This window comes from Dermacentor variabilis, chromosome 2 (genome assembly GCF_050947875.1).
Source record: "Dermacentor variabilis isolate Ectoservices chromosome 2, ASM5094787v1, whole genome shotgun sequence".
Classification (NCBI taxonomy): Eukaryota; Metazoa; Arthropoda; class Arachnida; order Ixodida; family Ixodidae; genus Dermacentor; species Dermacentor variabilis.
The window spans coordinates 55351701-55357804 of record NC_134569.1 but is presented as its reverse complement, the minus strand read 5'-3'; positions in this window follow the sequence as shown (position 1 = coordinate 55357804).

The following is a 6104-nucleotide window of genomic DNA, read 5'->3' as shown; positions in this document are numbered from 1 at the left end:
CACCAGCCAATGGCTGGAACGCCACCAAAGGGACCCTGAAACTATTTTGACAATTTTGTACAAACGTACTGATTCATTAGAGTAGGTCCTTCTGATCGTTAATTGATGCATCTAAGTGCTCCGCGTAAAGCGTGTAGTTTATTACAAGGTTTTAAAAATGTACATCGGTGCCGATCGCAGCACACTGCTCGATGAAATTTTCAACTGCCCCTACCTATATGACGTCATTAGCGCAAGCTATCCGATTGGCTGCCCAGAGCGTGTCATTGGTAATTTTTCCACCTTTATAGCGAACAAATGACGTTAGTAATAGTTGGAATGTTAGTTAATTTGTTTCTATAATAAGAAAGTAACAAAGAGAATGCACAAGAACAATTTCTCCCTACATTTAAGCACTTCAGGCACACAGCAAGCGTCATCTGCTTGTGTTATGATGTACTCCATTTTGACGAGAGTTCCGCGGTCAGAGTCAGTCTCAGTCTTTTCTCGAGCACCATGATTAGACTTTGTTGCGTTGCGGACTGCAAACGTAGCAAATGGCAATATGTCAAGCTGCGACATCGTGTCCCTCTGCAAGGCAGCAGACGAGCGAACTGGCTGCTGCGCATCGGACTTCCGCTATCCGATCGGCACCAGAATTTGCATGTTTGTGGCCGTCGCTTTACACCTGAAGATTACTAAGGCAATAGCGTTTCGCGAGTCCGGTATTAGGGCAAACACAAGTGCAAGGGGACAGGGTCCGGCCGCTTGACTGAGCCGTAACGAGATGAGCAGAAGCACAAGTGTAAATGGTCTGCACGGTGCAGCCACCTGGTGGCGCAGAGCTCAACCATACACAGTAGCAGTAACGAAGTAAATTTTTCGCAGGAGTGTAATCATCAACACATTGTTTTTGTAAATGTTTAAAATGTTTTACACTTGGTTAGAGCAATATTAGCGCTTTGCTTGGCTGGTTAAGTGCTACACCAACAAGTGGCTGGACTGTGCAGACCGATCAGGCTGCTCACGTACGTCTACGCTAAAGTTCCTTCATCAGCTTGAGCTTATGCCTCCAGCCATTAGCCGAAATGCCCAGCTTGCCTGTGGTTACCGGAATACCAGACGTGTTCGGCACTTCGACAGACTGCTCGCAACACACACTGCTTTGATAGCTCTCGCTTGGGGTCGACTGCCAAGCAGCTGGTGGAGAGTTTGGAGAGGCTTCGCGCGCATGCTCCTAGAAAACCGGAAGTCGACGACACGACGTGCCGTCATGACGCAGAGCCAGCAAAGGCGGAGCTTGGCCCCGATCACTCGGCGAACGAGTTGAGGAGAAAATGCATGACTGTGGAGGAGGGTAACTTGTAATCGTCCGTAGCTCTCTTAATATGTGACGTGCCACACTAATTGTGGGGTGAATGATTAACTTTAGCTGTACCCTACGCGGCTACAAAATTTGTCCGAACCGTTTCAGGGGCCCTTTAACAATGTTGCCTTCTTCCTGAAGGGAACCGCGTCTGTATGGCTTGAAAACCACGAAGGAAGCATGACGACGTGGGAAAAGTTCATAGACGAAATCGGGAAGTGCTTCGGAGATCCAGCAGCTAAAAAGCGTGCAGAGCAAACCCTAATGCAGCGAGCCCAAGTTCCCGGCGAAACCTGCACGATGTACACTGAGGAAGTGCTAAAGTTGTGCAAGGCCCTGGACCCTCAGATGACAGACGAGGACAAAATTGGTCATCTTTTAAAAGGGATCACCGAGGACGTGTACCAGTTCCTCATCAGGAAAGATAGTCTGGACTCTGTAAGTGATGTCATTCGGCACTGCCGTACATTTGAAGCCCTGAAAGCTCGGCATATCACACTGAAGTTCGGCCGCCTGGCCAACGTAACTAACATCGCTAGTGTTGACGTGGTCCCAGCTCCAATAGACTTTGCGTCAGTTATTCGGCAAGTGGTGCGCGAAGAGCTTGACCGATGTGAGGCGGCTTCCCTCTCGACTCCGCGGGCTCGAGAGCCCTTTTCTCACTGCGATTTCCGTGAGATCTCCATCTACGCTGCGTTTGTAGACGCCTACAACTTCGCCCCTTGTTCAAGAGCACCAAACCCTATTACGAACGTGCATCCCGGTTATCAGTTCCACGACGGTTACTCACCCAGACCACCTGAAGTTTCTCAAGAGTGCGACGGCCGTGCCAGTTATCCTGCTATGTACTGACAATTTCGGTGTGTCCCGTGAGTGCCCCATCTCCTTTCGATGTGGTATTCGCGGTCACATCGCCAGATTTTGTCCTCATCGTCGTTGCACGTCACCACTATCCCATGAGCGACCGCGCACTTTTTATCGGCACAGCAATCGACACGGCAACGGGACATGCTGGCCTTCTGACTCTGATAGCAGGACAAACCACCAGGCGAATTACCGTAGCGACTCACCAGCTTCTGTGCGGAGCTTGACGCCGCCGCCTTCACGCCAGTGCAGGTCCCCATCTCCACGACGACGTCTCACATCACTGCCGCCGGGAAACTAGGCGGCGCATCCAACGGAGGTGAGGTCGCCAGTCATCAACTACACGCCCCTATGCCTCTGCCAGTCACCATGTGTCATAACAAGATTCTTGTTTTAGTGTACAATGTTGTTACGTTGGCTTTAGTGGACACAGGAGCAAGTGTCTTCGTTATCAGCCTAGATTTCAAAACCCAACTAGGCCATAAAGTGATGTTTCGCTGGGATAACGCTAATGCATTTCATGCCTAGAGTGGAGAGTTGCTCCGACCTATTGGTGTGTGCACCGCGAATGTTTATTTCTCCGATAACGTGTATCAAGCCGAATTCGCAGTGCTTGCTCAATTGACTCAACGTAATTCTCGGCCTTAATTTCCTACAACAGTGCGGTGCCACTGTTGACTGCAGTACTGGCGAGCTTTTCCTGTCTCCTCTTGCCGACCAACCTGCTACCCGTTCACGCGCTTCGCCTCAGCTGCTCAACCAACAGGTAAAAATTGGTTTGTCATCCAAGATGGCCTGCTCTACAAGAAGAATTATGTGGCTGATGGCGCCTGCCTCCTCTTAGTGGTCCCTAAGAATTTGAGAACCCACGTGCTCCGTGCTATGCACGACGACTCAACTGCTGGGCACCTAGGTTTTACCAGAACATACCACCAGATTCAGGGCCAGTTCTACTAGACTAGTATGCGATGGGATATAGAAAAGTATGTGGCCAGTTGTAACAAGTGCCAGCAATTCAAGCGCCCTAATACTGCTCCGGTCAGACTCCTTCACCTTGTGGCACCATCATCATCTCCTTTCGAAATGGTTGGAGTGGACCTTCTCGGCCCATTCCTGCGCTCAACAAATGACAACCGTTGGATTATAGTCTGCATCAACCATCTGACGCGTTATGCTGAAACCGCAGCGATGCCAACGGCCACGACTCTTGATGTTTCGAGCTTCCTCCTGTCCTCCGTTATACTGCATCATGGACCACCTCGTGTTATTGTGAGCGATCATGGTCGCCAGTTCGTGGTCGATGTAGTCAAAGAGCTGTTGTGTCTCTGTGCTTGCCAGTTTCGCCACGCGACCCCGTATCACCTGCAGACAAATGGTCTCTTTGAGCACATTAACAGAACTTTGACCAACATGCTTTCGATGTACGTCGATTCCAGGCATAAAAATTGGGGTGATATCTTGCCTTTTATCACGTACGCCTACAACACTGCAAAGCATGTAACTACCAGCTACAGTCCTTTCTATCTTCTTTATGTCAGACCACCCTTAGCTTCCTTGACACCATTCTACCTTTTAATCCACATGTGGACTTTTCTATTGCCCAGACTCTCTGCCGTGCTGAGGAAGCACGCCACATAGCTCAGCTCCGCACCTTGGCATCCCAGGACCGCTCCAAGATCAGCTATGATTCACGCCATAAGAATGTGTCCTACGACAAAGGAGACGTAGTATGGCTTTGGACACCACTTCGCAAGCGTGGCCTGTGCCAGAAGTTTGTGGCTCATTACACCGGGCCTTTCGTCATAACCAGTCACCTAACTGATGTGACCTATTCAATTGCTTCTCTCGTTTCCAATGGCTACTGGTCTAAGAAGACGCAGCTTGTCCACGTCGCCCCCCTGAAACGCTGTCATCCCCGTGACTCCAAGTGGACATAAGTTACTCGCCCAGCGGGCTTCGTCTGCGAAGGGAGGAGTGTTACGCTAAAGCTACAGAGAGAACGGAAGAAGAGGAAAACAAAGTGCGCTTGTCTTTGCAGTGGCTCGGTGTCGGCGCAGCCCCTTTTCATCAATTCATCTTCAAATAAACACAACCCATCGTAACAATATAGAACTCCTTGGAAGCAAACGATATCAGCGGTTCAGGACCCGTCACTGTGCTTTACCCCACCTCTCAAACTTTCGCGGACTGCACACATTACGCGGACAAACATAAAGCCTGCACCACATCTGCGCCTCGGCATTCGTTCATCATGTTGCACTCTGCCTGCACCACTGAACTCAAGCTCCACAATTTCTGCACTTCTCATTGCCTCGCAGTGAACTGGTTCACAATGGTGCAGGCATATTGAATGCACCTAATGTCTGCGCCCGATTGAATGCTGATTTAACAAACCTGTTACAATTTTTTTTTTTCACATATATAAGCCTGTAGAATGCCTCTCTGAAAAACAGTACTGCACATCATTTCTCTCACTTTTACATTGCACTTTCAGTGCAGTGAGATTGTAGATTGCATGAGCACTTAGGCAGCCTCCGTGAGAACAAGCCACATAGAAGTTGCAAGCAAAGTTCCATCATTATGCCATTTGCTGGCCTGCACCTTGCACCCTCATTGGCAGCCACATCAGGCATGTTCCAGTTGCACTCATGGGGCCCTTAGGAACCACTAGTGGGCCAGATGCAAGCCCCGTGAACTAACAGCAACAGCTGAATCAAGCTGCAACTATTATTTTGATATTAACTATATGGACACTCAAGGGGGCACTCACACCATCGCCATCGTGCTGTCCTGGTATCGACGGTGCATGCGTGGCCTGAGCATGCTGGATTAGAAGGCCTCCAGAGATACACAGTGCATTTGGCTGAAAAAGTGACAAAGCCAAGTGGCCACACTGTTGCACTCTGCTCACTTGGTTCTGCCAGAGCCAGGCCAGGATCCTGGCTTTCACTACAGCTGTGAGCTTCGTGCACACACATAGGAATTCCTGTCGAGGAGCTGTGTGCATACCACACCTGGTAAGTACGCTGGTCTGAGCATGACAAATGGTAAACATCTAGCTAAATCAATTTAATCCTTTCATTGGGCACCAACAAACATTGATGGTTTTCCATTGGCCCTATTTCATGCACTATCGCGGTGCAATGCCTGCAATGTTGCTGCCGACAACCATCACACCAGTGTTGTGGCATGCCAGGACACTGATCCTGCTGCTGTATGTCTCATGTGCTGCGTTGCGCCATGTTGCCTATACGTATTGTTAGAATACCATGTGATGAGCTTGAGTGCAATGCTAAACCTTTCCACTGCTTTCAGTGCTTCACCTTCGAGCAAAACTGCCATTTTTTTTTTTCGCTGACTTTTGTAGCCTTTGTAACAGTAATGAGTCGGACATTATAATAAACAATAAGTGAGGCAGGTCTTTGCAAGTAGTTCCTGTGCACTAGTGCCATCGCAGTGAAGTTTTTAAGTATGCAAGCAGGTGTGTTATTGCACCTTGATCCATTTGCACTTAGGCAAATGAATAATGCATGATAAAGGCCATTCTGGGTCATCATGATGCTTGTAACGTGCAATGTGCACATGCTCCGTTTGTTTTTAGGCTATCTCATGAGGATTTGAATGCTCCCTTTTAGATCAGTATAAGTAACTAGCCCAGGCCCCCCATTTCTGGGCTTTAAATAAGCTACCTTCATGTGCTTCATTAATATAGCTAGATGCTGTTTTGGTGTATGGTGGTTAGTATTGTGGCCTCTCTTCTAGTATACTCGTAACAATGCAGACGCATTGTGTCAGTACACATTGCGTCTTTGCTGTGTTGAAGAGTACAATGGGACGGTGCTGCTGGAAAGTCTGTGGTCTGCTCTGCTGCAACCTGAAGCCCTACGTTTGTTCA